Here is a 16,376-nt window from a genome sequence, read left to right on the forward strand (position 1 = left end):
TGACATCCGTCATCATTTTATACGGGATTGTGCTGAGAAGAAACTGATTGTGCTCGAAAAGGTTGATACGTTAGATAATTTCGCTGATTTGTTCACTAAAGCGTTTGACAAAAATCGTTTTCAAAACCTTGTTGAGCTGAATGGGATGATCAATCCCGAGTAACCGTGTTTTTTTGTCTTTGTTTAAAAAAAAAAAAACGTCACTATCGCTTAGAATTATGTCGGTTGCCTCAGTTTGAAGGACATATCTTCGGATATGTTTGGTCCTCATTTCTACTTGTAGAATATGAGGATAGCCATTAACTAGATGACTGAAAGTGACTGGGGCGGTTTATGATGTGTTTTTATTCTTTCGCTGAAAATTAGTCGTTCAAACTTAGTTAGAATGACACATACTCGTATGTGGTCGGTCCAGCTGATCCATTAGATCTTCAGGATAGCCGTTTACCTGAAAACTTCAATTTGATCGGGGCGATTGAAGTTAAAATTTTTCGGGAAATGAAATTATTTTTCAAGTCTACTACTTTGTAAGAAGTTCCTTTACTATGATTAACAGAAAATTGATCTAACCTTGGAAAGTGATAGATATACTGATTCTGTGTGCTTAACTAGTGAAGTTATAAGGCCTAAAAGACTTTAGAACAGTCATTGTATGTCATGGTAGCTTTTTATGGTGCGTAAAAGTACAAGTGATACTAACTAAATCTACTCGATTTTATGTGGAAACTCCTTATGAGTTGTGCATGTCTCCATATATATCTTTCCGTATGATAGGCAGAAAAGCGATTACCCAGTCATGCACGAGCCCGTGAGTGTTCTGATTCCCGTGAAGATAGCATGTCAAGAAACTGCAGTGATCCAGATTCGGAACTTGCAGTTGTTTACTACTCTGAAGTTTTTGTAAATACTTAAAAAAAATGTGTGTTATTGAGACATTCTAGAGTTCATAATGTTAAGACTTCTCAATCAAGATGTTAGAATGGGAACGGGAAGAAGAGTCTGAAGATCGAAGAGTAATTACTATTTAATCAGACACTACGGGTCGAGGTCAACTCGGGGTGACTTGGGGAAAGCCAAATACGCTTTGAGAATAGATAGGAGGCATCATACTCTCTGAGTTGTTACCCACTTAAGTTTTGAGCTTAATTGAACCTAACCCGTATCACAGAAACGATGAAAACCATTCTAAGTCATTTACCTTCTTACAACCTGTTTCTTTATGTCATAATACAGCTAAACACGGATCTGTGTGACAGTCACGTAATTAGTATGATTCCTGTTCGGATCTTTTCTAAAACATGGTAGTCCCTGTCGAGACTGAAATTTGATCCCGTGTACTTTAATTTTTAAAAGTTTTTTTTTCTACTTATGTAGTTGTATGATTTTATACCTGGTTACTTGGTCTTGATCGTAGCATTTAACGCTTTAAAGGATGTTTTATAACTTAATTGCAAATTGTTCAAAGTATGGGGTTAGTTTTGAAAATTTTAATATCAGCGAAGTTATCCCTAACTTCGCCTACAATAGGCGAAGTTATCCATAACTTCGCCTGTATAATTTTGACCCTATATAAAGGATTTTAATAGTCAAACAGTTCATTATTTTCAAACCGGCGAACTTATCTTCAAAAACCCTAAGCGAACTTATCAATCTACTCATCTGTGTTTTCTTTTCAGTTCTAATCCGTGAATTAAAGGTGTGTAGGGCTGTAGTGTCATATAATCGCCATCTTTAACGTTAATCAAAGGTCGTTTCGACCCGATTCACGACCTCGTTTTTCCGAACCTTCAATAACCGATTTTCAAACTTACTTTCACGTCTTAGTAATCAATTGAATCGTCTAGAACTTCATAATATTATGTGTTTATCACCGAACATTCTCCAATTTGTCCAAATCACGTCGATTGAACAGTCTAATCTGTCGCCATTTCATATTCGGCGAAGTTACAGTTTAGGCGAAGTTATCCGTAACTTCGCCTGATATTTAATTAGGTTACAGTACATGAGGCGATGTTGTGGTTAGGCGAAGTTATCATTAACTTCGCCTGACCCCTTTTACTTAACTATTATCCGGCGAAGTTCAAGTTGAAGCGAAGTTGTTCCCAACTTCGCCCCACTTCTAACTTCGCCTATACAGAACAGATCACAACTTCGCTTATGGTAACAGGCGAATTTGTGATTTGCTTTGACGTTTATCTAACTTAGTCTGTTTGATGCAGATATGGCTGCTGTAGCTGGAGCAGGCGGTGATGATGGAGGAGACAACCAAAGACAGTTCTTCCCGGGTCATAACATGTACATAACATTAGACCCGGAGGCGAGCGGAGTTGATGATTTCCGCGAAATCATCACGTTTCTTTTACGCTCGCGTATATTCCACGCGATTACCACAACTCTGCCGATATCCTTGCCAAACATTGAGGATTTTTGGCAGACCGTGGAATATGACTGTCGCGTCGAGCCCCCGGTGATGCGAGCAACGGTCAACAATCAGATTGTTCAGTTCTCATCTGAACAGATCCGGGCGGCTTTACGGTTTGGAGATGAGACAAGAGATGATCTGACAGATTTCGACGCTCCATTCCGTGATGGTGCGTTTCTGAGGATGGGATACTCTGGTCCCTTGGGAGATACTCAGAGAAGGAAGGGGTTCTTACTAGATCAGTGGCGCTTTCTCATGCATGTCATGATCATGTGCATGTCAGGGAGAAAGGCGGGAACTGATGGCATGGGCGCGACCATGCAGTCAGCGATGACTGCTCTGACTTATAATAAGCGTTACAGCTTTAGTCAGATGGTCTTCTACGAGATAGATCGACAGAGAAGAGCGGTGGCGCGTGAGAGATTTATTATGTATCCAAGATTCATTCAGATGATCTTGAATCATGTGGCTCCAATGCTACCTCAGCGTCGCCCAATTAGATACGTGGAAAGTGTGAGCAAACGGATCTTCGCCCAATGCAGATCTTCCAGTGCGAGGAGCAAACCTGAGCTCCGTCCTCGACATACTCCACTTTTTGGGTACTTGATCAACCCGGAGTATGTGCCAGCTCGTGGGGACGAGTTTCGGGACCCGGCACCACAACAGGCAGGAGCACCTCAAGCTATACCTGCTGCTCCTGTTGTGTCACCGGAGGAGAATGTAGACCTTGACGCTGCGTTTGGCGTCAAGGCTTCTTTGATATGGATCGGGTGGATCCAGAGGAAAATGTACAAGTTTCAAGTGTGAATGTGACTAGGACAGCTACAACGGTGGCTGATTCTGATTCTGATGATGAGTTGGCTGAAGCGAGACGAATTCTAGTTAACCAAGAACGGGTTCAAGGGAAAAGAAAGAGAACTGATGATGATAGCGAGTCAGATTATGAAGAAGAAGTTCATCAGTTGATTCGGAGATCAAGAAGGGAACGGGCAGGTGCAGGTTCGGGAGCCGGTGAGAGCTCAAGGGTGGTACGTTTCACCCCACCCGCACTGGCCGGTATGACTATTGTTCCCTCATCATTACAAGTTACAAGGCCAAGCGCCACGGACGTTCCCGTGGTGGCTACCTCATCTGCCTTTGGCCTCCCACCCACTACATTCCAACTATCGGCTTCGGAGATTGTATCGTTGCCACCTCCAACTCTTACTCCAACGGAGGTCGTGGCACGATTTATTGAGTCGACGGTTGTGGCCACTGCAGGGTTATCGGTGACGATACCACCTGCGGTTACGTCTATGCCTACTTCTGAGGTCCCGGTTACATTGGAAATCCCTCCTCAGTACACTCAAGATATATCACATCTGAGGTTTGATTTCGATGCAACCTTATCAGACTCTGAACGAATAGCAGCACTTGAACGGGTCGTGGCAGAACAATCAAGGGTGAATCTTATCCAGACCCATGCTATTCAACGCCTCGTTGCAGAGAATCAGATACAGTCGTCCCTGTTGGTAGAACATGGCAAAATCATAGATGCTTTGAAGGAGTTCTTGGCATCTCAGGGGGAGACGAGCTGTAAAGGCGATGAGCTGAGGACTAAGAAGCGAAATGATAGAGACGATGATCCCAATGCATCGAAAGGTGCAGGTGGAGAGTTGCCAAGAACTGATCAAACTCTTGGGACTTCCACAACTCAGGGGGAGTCGACAAGTGCAGCTGGTGGTGATGATGTGGTGGTAGTGGACGTTGAGGAGATGGATGATGAATTTGTAGGTGATGATGATGTATTACCGGTGGATGAGATAGAGAAGATTGGTGCAGAGATTGTTATTGAAAATGATATAGAAGAGGGAGAGATAGTAGAGGAGAATGTGGAGCATGAGATTCCAGAAGTCGATAAGGCATATATGAGTCAAGAGATTGGAAATGATGAGACGGAATGGGAAGAGCAGCCAAGATGGAAAGAAGGTTATGCTCAATGGTTTGTAAAAACGAAGAAACCGGCGGTCCCTACTATGTTTAAGAAGAGTTACAACATTAGAGGCTATGCTGAATCGAGAAAGGGGATTATATGCTGGATATATGATGAGCAGTTGAGGCTCTTTGTAATTAAAAGATATGATGGCGTTCAGTACTTCAAAAGATTGTTGAGATCATTGAATACATTGCCAGAATGTGAAGTGAAAGACTTAGCCAGATTGGGGTTAATAAACAGAAGTGATGATAACATGGCTAGAGTCATTGGGAAGATTGTTTGGAAGGAAAGTATAAAAGAGAAGAAGTTCGAGCTGTTGAAACCACAAAAGGGAAAACTCATTGAAGACAAAGATAGAGGGATGAGAGCAGATGGCAAGCCTTGGATGATTATGAAGTATAAGCCGATCCGATGTTTAAAAGAAGTGCCGATTAAACAAATGCCCAAGGATGTGCTGAAGGATCTGAAGTGGTGGTATGTAGATTGTGAAACAGCTGAAGCAGTAATGGAGGACGAAGATGAACAAGAGCTGCTGAGAGTCTATGATCCGATGCATCTAGTGAACTTGTCGCAAGCTGATATGCAGGTGCTGAATGAGAAGAAGATATTTTATATTCCTGCTTGGAAAGACGAAGCGAAGAAATATCAAAAAATTGTATCAGTTTGTGTACGTGAAGGAGTTCATGCTTAAAGATGAAGATACAAGATTGTTGAAGATTACAAGACACGTGGTTGAAGATAAAGATTGAAGCTACTGCCAAGGGGGAGTCTGTTGGTACATGATGTCAGTAGTTCAGTATATAGTGTCTGTAATCGAGTCATTTGGATTTGTATTGTGTGTTAAGCGAAGTTAGCTAACAAGTTCGCTGATATAGGCGAACTTGTTAGATAAGCGAAGTTAGTGACAACTTCGCCTGAACATGCCAGGCGAAGTTGTCGTGTTTATAAGGATTAGGTTACGGCTGAGTTTGTAAGCTGTCGAGTCATTATTGTACGAGGTCCTGTAATCAGTGATTGATATCACGTGTTTCCAGTTGCAATATACAACGTGTCTTTGCTTATTGTAACGTGTGTTCGATCGTGTTAACGTATATCGTCTTCTATGCTCGTAACGTCTTACGTAGGGATTCCGCACCTACGTAGAACGAGATATTCCGTGTAGATCCGGCTGGGAACCTACACTAGTTTAAATGTAATGAGATGTGCGTTATAAATCAAGTGATCTTAAGTTTGAATTGACGGAGTTTGGATTAACAGAGTTAATCTGAAATTGATGAGTGTCACATCATTCCCATGTTGAAAGAATTTTCGTCCCGAAAATTTGAGTCAAGTCGCGATGGGTGTCTGAAAAAGCAAGAAAAATATTCAGTTTGTCATATCATCCCCAAGTAGAAAGAAATTTCGTCCCGAAATTTAATTCATACCTCTGGTGATTTCTGACGGTTTGACGGCTTTCGCGGTTTTCGGTGTTTGGTCAACCCTTCAAAAAGGTGAGGATACTTTTTCATCATTTGGTCCTCGCGTTCCCACGTGAACTCTGGTCCACGTCTCGAGTTCCAACGAACCTTAACGATTGGAATTTTGCTGCGCTTGAGTGTTTTGGTTTCCCAATCCAAAACTTCGACTGGTTCTTCGATGAAGCGTAGCTGTTCATCAACTTGCAACTCGTCCAAAGGAACTGCTTGGGTTTCATCGGAAAGGCATTTCTTCAAATTGGATACAAGGAATACATTGTGTATGCTACTGAGTTCCGTTGGTAAATCCAGTCGGTACGCTACCGGACCAATGCGCTCAGCTATCCGGTATGGGCCAACGTATCGTGGATTGAGTTTGTTTCGCTTTCCGAAGCGAACTACACCTTTCCAAGGTGAGACTTTGAGTAAAAATTGGTCGTCCATGTCTAATCAGGATCATGGAATGCTATCATTTGCTCACAATGGAAGGCAATAGACTACCAAGAGCATGGAATGCTATCCATCTAAAGAAGTACTTTTTCTAATCAGGATCCAGTATCCTGAGAGGATATATTATCCATAAAGGATCAAGGATCCTAAAATCGGTAATATCTATATGATTACTTATCTATTTTATATTCTTGTTATTCTAAGGATAATATATTCTTAACATTTATCTTTTCCAAGTTTTTAAGTAACAATGCAGATTTCAATAAGAGGTTCAATGTCTAAGAGGTTGGCCACCTCTCCTTTACATATAAGGTACTTTACTATTTTCCTTGGCCTTGCCCACGAATGGGTATGACCCCCGATGGTCATATCCCCTAAGGTTTAAAGATTTTCACCTTTCTCACGATCGCCAGTTGCGCACGCTATCCGATGTATAGTCCGGGGCAGCGGGACCAGTACACGTTTAGTGGCTGACAATTTCGTTGTTTCCGGCTATATGGAGGATCCTACGAATTATGGTAGACGTACCATTTCCTAAGGTTTAAGGGGTTTTCACCTCTTCTCAAGGGCCTTGTCGCCAGTTTAATCCTAAGGTTTAAGGGGTTTTCACTTCTTCTCAAGGGCCATGTCGCCAGTTTAACACCAGTTTTGGGCTTGTCCCCAGTTACACGGGCTTGTCCCCAGATTACACGGGCTTGTCCCCGGTATATTATTTGGGCTTGTCCCCAGTTTAATGGATTTGATCCCAGTTAATATTATGAATTATTTGCAACACGGGCTTGTCCCCAGTATATTATTTGGGCTTGTCTCCAGTTTAATGGATTTGATCCCAGTTAATATTATGAATTATTTGCAACAGAATTACTAAGTTTTCTACAAAGATAAAAAATATAAGGATCCCGGATCCTAAAGCTATTCCTTCAAGGATTATTGAGAATTCAACACTTCTGGTAACTTAGGTCTATCTTAACCTTCTGGTATGATCTCTGCTAATTAACTTATGTATGATATTTGTTGCAATAGTTTTGGATTTTTCAGTTTAAAAGAATTATTCCTTTAAAATTATTTTAATCCTAAAAATTTTGCCTATCTTAAGGAAACTTTATCCTAAAATTTGCCCTTTGAGGGAATTCTTTTGTATAAATTTTATCAACTATTAAAGATGTCTTATCCTGATATTTTTTATTTGATGATATTCTTTCCTAATATTTTTCCCTTAAAGATATTCTATCCTAAACGATTTTCACAGGGATCTTTTATTCTAACAATCTTTTGCTTAAAATTATTTGTCAAAGTCTCAACAATGTTAAGATTATATCTAATAAAATTTTTGAAAATAAATGACAAGTAAGAAGTCAAAAGATTTATATATTAATTAAAATAAGCCCCGAGGACTTATCCAAAATTCTTAACCCGGACTTCACCATACGAAAAGATGGACTATCCATCCGGGTTAAGTGAGAGTTACTAACGGTTCATAAGTGCAGGAAATTAAAAAGAACAGGATCAACAAAGGCTTCATCCCCACAAACAGAGGATCCTTCCACCTTTGTCACCCCCGCAGATTGTCCTAAGGATCATGGATCCTTCATTCTAGTTACTATTGTTTATTATGGACCATAGAAATTGTTCAGAAAAACATGAACACAAAATAAAAAAGTGGGCTCGGGCCTTGTCTTCGATATCCTTCATTGCCCACTTAAGCTGCATCCTCAACCGCAGCATCACCTCCTTCCTTGCCAGCTTCAACCGCATCCTTAACGCCACTGGTCCCAGCCTCAGTGTTCTCAATCATTTCCTCGTCATCCTCACCACCAAGGTCATCAAGGGCAGCCTTCCATTTCTCCACATCCCAGGCCGACTTGTCAAAAGCAGGATCACCGACCTCAGTCGCCATCTTGATCCGTGCCTGGAATATCGACCTAGCAGCCCACACCTTGGCTTCATCAGTTGCCTGCTCCACTGCCTCTTGACGTTGGGCTTCGGCTAAGGATAGCTGATCCTCCAATTGTTTCTTCTCCTTGGAAAGCTGGACCATAGCTTTATCCTTAGCAACCATAGCTTTACCTAGACCTGACATTTTCTCGCTCATCTGATGGATAATCTTTTCATAGTAATCCCTCATAGCGGTCACGGCCTATCATCAAGTTTCATATCAGAATCAGAATAATATTGGATCCTAAAATATTAGAAGAATACAATATACTTACAGAACAGGCAATGTCATAATAGGTCTCAGGATCAGGGGATCTTTTCCTCTTGGAAGCTGTGGATTTGGCCATGGTCGTGGCAATATTGGGTTCAGAGCTAGTTCCAGCCTTTGAAACTTCCTTCTTGACAGCAGGAGAGGTAACCATACAATCGATATCATCCAGGGAGAACTTAAGAGCGGACTTTCCAGATTTCTTGGTGCCTGTGGAAGAAAAATCGACAGATAAGTCTTCTTTTTTACTCTAATTATTTTAAATTATTAACTTACTTGACATGCTTGAACATGAGGAGATATCACAAAAACCTTCAACAAATCGAGCTTGAAAAGTTCTAACTGCGGTATCCGGCTCCAGGAACCGTTTTGCTTTCTCTTCTGTTCCAGGTAATTTGCTCAATGAAGCGAAGTTCTCGGCTGCAAACAACAAAAACAACATAAGGGTAAAGATTGAAGAATAAAGGATCCTGCTACTCCTTAAGGATCCGGGATCCTACCCTTCGTGACCCACATTGAAGGAAGATCAGTTCCCCCTGGTATTGAATCACGTTTTACGAAGAAAAACTGATTCCTCCACACGGAATCATTTAGCGTGGCTTTCGAGATCGGATGTGGCTGTCGAGGCTTGGATTTGAAGATGAAACGAGCAGAACCGAAGGTAGTAAGGGTATACAAATATGATAACTCCGGAAGGCCGAAATCGATTTTTTCCTCCTCGATGATTCTTTCGATAGTACTAAGAACCCTCCAATCATTGGCATAGCTTGTATGTAAGATATGCCGGTAGAATCGAAAAAACTTTGGGTAAAAGGTGGAAAAGGGTATTTATAGCCGATAAGAAAGGGAGTCGCCGGAAAGCAGACCCAAACCTTGGAGTAAACAACACATCTGACGCTGGATTCGTAGGGTCGGAAGAGGGTTTTCGCTGGAAACAGTGTACGAAAGTCATCGACCTCGGGATCCGTAAGCTTGCAGATTTCGGAAGATGGGTTAGCAAGCAGACATTGTGGTTCCATTTCGGCTAACTCAGAGCCGCCGGAGGTTTGCTCGGAAGGTTTTGAGGGGGGGGGGGCGGAGAAGAAGAAGATGAAGTAGCAGACATGATTAAATAAAATAAGAGAGAAAGGTAAGAAGGATACCTGATGCGTTGGATGAAGGCGTGTATATAATCAAAGATATAGGGCGGCATATATAGACGGTTATAATTAACCTTGGGGGCTAAATGGTAAATATTTTGGTAAAACCGTCTCATCTATCAGTTTTCACAGTGATTTTGAATTTCAAAATGACAGATGTATTCCACTGTCACATGCCATTTTGGGGGCAATTGTTAGACCATAAATTTTATACTGAGGATCCTTTATCCTTAACTGTCTTATGGATAGGTTATCCTTGAAATATGTATCAGGATATAAAGGATCGACGATCCTCGGTATTACTTGTTTACTAATGATTGCGTTTAGTATGGTGACGTGTTAGACAGGTGTGGCAACTTTAAGACGTATTTGTATCAACTATCCTCATAGAGCAACCTCTAGCTGGAGCGTGGATCCAGGATCCTACTTCAATATAGCTATTAGTGGATGAACTAATGTGAAGATGAACGCATTAATACAACAACGGCTATAAGACCTGGTCTACCGCTTATATCGCAACTGGACGGCTATTGGCACGTGGTCAAAGATCATGGAGCGGAAGGTGGAAAACTTCCGGATAATTAGGAAATATTGTTATTGTTGTTATCTTATTTAAACAAGCTATGATCGAGTAGGAAAACACATGTACTATCACACACACTCTAGAGCAGAAACTAACATTCTCTCTACACACTAGCATACTTTGTAATCTCGGTCATTTACTCCACAACACTTGTAATCGCATTTTAGTTATCAATACACTTGACGGTGATAGTTTTCACCGTCCGGGGTTTTTTTGTGCCGGAGGTCACGATAATCATATACTTGTCGACCAAAGGTTACCTTGTTGATCATTGACTAAAGTAATCCGACCAAGGATTATCTTATTAATCCTTGACCGGAGTTATTTTACCAAAGATTACCTTGATAAGTTTTGACCGAAGTAAGACTATCTTGGTTAAGGGCTTTTTCCCTCGTGATCAAACCTTTGTGTTCACCAATATTACAATTACGCACTTGTCATTATCGAGTTAGCACCTTACCTCACATAACAAATTTGGATACTTGATTCTTAGTAGATTTTTGTCCAAAACAATATGCTATTCAACACTATTTCAAATATCAAAATGCACACTATTGCACATAGGCATTATAAAAAAAATCGGTGTATTGCATATATGCATTACTTGTTAATTTTATTTAATTTTTTTTATTTTTATTTTTTTTGTGGTGAAGAATAACAACATATAAGAAGGATGAAAGAAAAAAAAAATTAAAAATATTTTTTTTAAATAAATTAAAAATATTTCATTATTAGTTCTCTAGTTCTCTCCATAAAATAGAGTTCTCTCATGATCCTCTCCCTATATATATATATATATATATATAGAAAAGTGTTCAAATAAAAAACAATTGTTTTGTGAGAAGTGTGAGAAGAGAGCTTTAAAATAAAACAAATCACCTAAATATGATCCTATACAATGTAAATATGAAACAATACAATTATTTAGAAACTACCAATCTCAACCACTAGATCATAGATCCAAAGGACTAGATCTATTCTTATTCTACTCACAAAAATATTGTTTTTTACATTAACCCAACCCTATATATATATATATACATACTATATATAATGAATGAAAGATGGGAAAATTAAGACGCTTGCTTTTAAGTACTAGTATCAAACCCGCGCGTTGCTGCAACAATTACAATTCGTAATGCGGTAGTTGAGTATTTTAGTTTATTAATCATGGTAGATATTGTATAGTATTTATGTTAGTTATGTTATTCATATAAGAGTTTACAAATAATTATTACGTTTATTTTTTATTTTTCTTAAAGTTTTTGTGCTAGTTGCATTTATATGGTGTATCATAAGCGTCGTTCATTCATGTCGATATTTGATTAACTGGAAAAATTAAAATAAAATAAACACTTTTATTGACCATTATTGTTGTATTACAAAATTGTTCTAATTTTGAATTTTAAATACGGATATTTTAACCCAAATAATCTTACAAAGTGACCAGATAAAAACATAAAAAAAGGAATTTTTGATTTATATAACCTAAACTATTAACTATTGACAAATAACAGCCTCAACAAACGAAATATCTATTAATCGGTCTCATATTTTAATTTAACGATCCGCTACCAAAACAATCCTAACACCTTTGGTCTCCGGAAAAACATTTTTGGCCGAAAAATTCCTTTATGATCGGAAAACTCAACTTTTTAGGTGGTGGTGTTCAGGTGGCAGTGTTTAAATTGAGTTTCCGGCGAAAAGGTTATGTTTCCACGTCAAAACGTTTTTCCGGCGACCAATGACTAACGGTGTTAGGATCTTGTTATCCGCGAATGTTGGGAGCAACTATAATAAAAGATGGGATTGTCAGCTGACTTTTCATTAGTTGTGATTGTTATTTGCCAATATTCTATTATCGAAATTATTTAAATCTAATTTTCTTAAAGAGAAATATATAGTTAACATTGAATTCTAAAATATAAATGTGAACTACTCGTTAAATTATTCTCCTTTCTGCATTCTCCTTCGGGTCTTAAAAGTTAAACCTTGCTCGCCTCCACATGAAACCAAAGAAATTTAAATACAATTTACTAATTAGTTTAGTATGTACTATAAGTTTTGTAGTCAATATAATCTGCATATGAGCAATCTCGAATTGGCTAGGACATGTATAAACGAAAATCTTTTCATTTTGATTAAAAATGTTTTTTCGTATTTACATAGTTAACTCAAGGGGTATTTTTCATTGGAAATCGGGTTTTGTGGAAGACCAACTCGTGACTATTTTTTTCTATTTTAAGATTGTTTTTGTAAACCTCTTTTTTAAATGTTGCTATATAAATGATATTATTACACTTTTTTATAAGTTATTCAACTCCGCTGTAGTTATAAAAAAAGGTATGATTACACTTTTTTTTAAGTAAATCAATAAATTGTTACATACTTTTTAATACATATAAAAAAATTAAAACAATACTTTTATTTTAATGACATATTCATTTAAAAGGTACATTAACTATTTTGAATATATTTTATTAATGTATCAAGTTTGTAGCAGAACGGTATTATTATTTTTCGCTTTATGTTTATCATATAAATTTTATTGTGGACATCCACTCATATATGCAGCAGCAAGAATAACAAATCATTGGTTTTTTTTATATGGAGGTTTGGTTTGTAAAAACAATCAAAAAGTTACAAAAAAATATATATTCTTAAAAGACTTCTACATCGTACATAGTAACCGCACATTGATAATAAACTTTATATACAAACGTAGACAAAAATAAGCATTTTGTGAGGGGACGTTGCAATTTATAAAACAATATATATTTTAAAAGATATAAGACGAAAAACCAAAAAACAAAATAAAATGTTGTTGGTATGGTAAGGGAAATATCTTAAAATTGCAGGGGCGATTTGAAATTTTGAATTTAATCAGAAAAAATATTTATCTTAATAGACTTATACATTGATGAAACAATGACTTGTACGTTATGATGCGCATATCAACATGCAATAAAATTTACATCGAAACGTATACAAAAATAAGCATGTCGCAATTGTAAGTTCGAAATTTATTAAAACTCAAATTATTTAAATATATAAAAGAAAAACATATAGAAAATAAAATAGATAAATATATATGTAAACTTGAGAGGGTGCAAGGGTAATTATTGAGGGGTAAAAGCTATAAATATAATTGAAACCATTAAAGTGGATGGGTCTTAATTAAAAGACCAACACACCATCTTAACTTCCATAAGACATGCATTAAGATTAGTACCACAAGCAAAAATATTTATACCTCTTATAAATTAAGAGGTCCTTGACTCCTCCATTATATATAATAGAGAAAATACAAAATTTAATACATAACTTATAACTCAATAAAGCATATTGAAAAGGACAATATAGTCTTTTAAGTAATAAATCACGTGCAATTTCAAATCATTAAAAATAGTTACAATTTTGATCCTCTAACTTTAATCAAATTTTCTAAATTTAAACACTAAATACAACTATAACTTTTGTAAATTTAAACACTAAATACAACTATGACCCTTAATCTTTTACATATATACTATTTTAATTTTCGCTTTTAACCCAACTTCACCCACGGGATTTAAACGGTCATAACTTTTTTATACGTTAATATATTTTATGAAGCATTGCACCATAAAAACGAGAATTTTATTATCTTTAATTTGATTATCATATTGTTATAGTTTTTTTCAGTTAAAAAAACAACATTTTACGCATGGATGTTTGTGGTATGGTTTTGATGGTTTTTAAATTAAGCTGTGATCCAAATTGTAAGTAACTTTTTTGTCGTCGAAAACTGAAACCACCCCGTTGAAACTTGAAATCGGTTGGCTAAAAGTTAAAGAAAAAAAATCAATCGTGAAATTAAACCAATGATCGGTTTGAACGCTTTCAAGCCGAACAATGAACACACATAAACTTGTAATGAGATTACTAAAGTCTGGATTTCCCGCTGCATCGCGCGGGCACCCGTCTAGTGTATATATATATAGGTTTGGGTTCGTTTAAGAAGTATTCTTATTGCGAGAAGTGCGAGAAGTATTTATAACCAATCATATTTTTTCTTTTTCTTTTTTCTTTATATATATATATATATATATATATATATATATATATATAAAGTTTCTACTACATATGTCTAACTCAGAGGCAAAAGGTAAAGTTGTGATTTTTGTTTGAACCAAAGAAAAGGATTTGACAGTGGAATTAACTAGGGATGAGCATGGTACCGTACCGGTACCGAAAATCCTGATCCCGAATTTCGCTAATTTTTGGTACAGATACCGGGACGGTACCGGGATTATACCGGTACCGAAGGTAAAAAATCGGGAAATACCGGTACCGTACCGATCCCGAAACTTAAAACTTTGGTACCGATTCGGTACCGATGGTACCAAATCGGTACCGATTTCGATACCGGTAACGATTTTGCTCATCCCTAGAATTAAATGATAAAAAAAATAAAGACAACTATGAGTGTGTTCAGTAGGCTTGGACCTTAAGCTTATGTGTTTTCATGCATACTATAATCTATAATAATCAAGAAATGCTCTCCTAGTATAAATACATATTTAGTATTTTAGTGCAGAAGCTATGCTTGAATAAGAACATTGGGTAATAAGTAGATTATACATTTATATGAAAGATATAATTATATAGTTGGTGGTGTACGTACATACCTCGTACATACCTCATGTAAAACCATTGTGAAAGTGGCGCCTGGAGAACCATCTAAGAAATAGCTTTTAACTTCAGTACATAGCTACTTGTCGTTGTGTTTGCTCTTTTTGAGTAGAATAAATTGAATAACTATTGGGATGAATCTTTAAAATCTTTAAGTTGGCAAACGGGGAAGGTAGATGTGAGATTAGTTACACGGATGAACAAAGAATCTGCAAAGACACATAAAATTATTAATGCAATCTAGTAAGTATATTTTCCGGAAAATCTTTGAATGATAACCTTAAGGACCAATACGACATACCTCAATAATTTCCATGTAAAGTTTAAGAAATTTGACGCTATGAAGCTGTTGAAGCAGGGAAACAATTTTATGTGCGTTGGCTTTATCATCAGATGGTAGGTCGAGATGGTAAGCAAAAACATCAGATGGTCGAAAGAAGATATATCCACCTTCTCCAAATGAAGAAGATCAGCAGGAAGCTGCAAAGGATAATAACGACCTTCACACCGCAAAGAGGCAAGTTCAGGTGCTGAACGCACGTGTACACCTTCCCATTTTTTTATGATAAGATTCTTGAGTCGAGGTGTAACCACAGTAATACGACTGCAACCACCTTCAAGTGTTAGATTAGATAGTCCAGGATGACATATACCATTTCTTCTTTTCAGCATGCAGTAACTTAAGGTGAGATTCTTCAAGTTAAAAAAGTTAGAGAAAAGACCAGCAGACTTGTCATCAGACAACTCAACTAGCTTAAGATTCAACGTTGTTAAAGCTAGCAGGTCCCAAGCAGATGGTATCATTGTGATTTCTATGTAGCACGGACAAGCAAGAGTAAGCTGTTGGACATTGTGGGATATTGCATAGTTCAAAATGATGTTCAAAATTCTTTTGACAAACGCCGTGCTATCAACCCTTCCATGTATAGTAAGCGTGACAAACGACGCTTCTATTTGATTATTTCGGCCGGACAATACACCTTCAACAAATCCAAAGAACTTTTCCATCGTACGAAAATGCTTATTTGAGAAATTAAGATGCCGCATTGAAGTCCAGATATACCTCCATCTAGATGACAAGGTACTTGTCATGACTACATGTTTAGTGTCACTGAGAGCGAGTATTTTATGGATAAGATCGTCTGACAAGTTGCTTAGTCTATCACCATTTACATTCCCAGTCCCGGAATCCATTCTCCTAACTCCGCCTTTATGGAAATAAGAATCCACATACATGTTTGATTTGGCCCGAATCCATTCTCCAAACTTCAGGATTCCTATGTCTTTGTTCCGCGTTCCGTTGCTTATGTAGTTTCTGTTTAATAAACCACCAGGATTATGTCAAGCTACAACATGTAACAATTAGGACATAAGACAAACTAAAACACTCAAGTTCTTACATGATTTATTGTCAAATTCTAACAAAAGTAACAAGACCGTGTATGTTCTAGGCTATTAAAACAACACTGCTATATC

At 37.5% G+C, this 16,376-nt stretch overlaps 1 pseudogene; it reads right to left on the bottom strand.

Annotated features, from left to right (window-relative positions):
* Window positions 1-8,000: 8,000 nt before the first annotated feature.
* Window positions 8,001-16,167, bottom strand: LOC143618707 (F-box/FBD/LRR-repeat protein At4g26340-like; annotated as a pseudogene).
* Between the last annotated feature and the right edge of the window lie 209 nt (window positions 16,168-16,376).

This window comes from Bidens hawaiensis, unplaced genomic scaffold (assembly GCF_021521415.1).
Source record: "Bidens hawaiensis isolate Kalapana, Puna unplaced genomic scaffold, B.hawaiensis_p1.1 tig00002338_1, whole genome shotgun sequence".
Lineage (NCBI taxonomy): Eukaryota > Viridiplantae > Streptophyta > Magnoliopsida > Asterales > Asteraceae > Bidens > Bidens hawaiensis.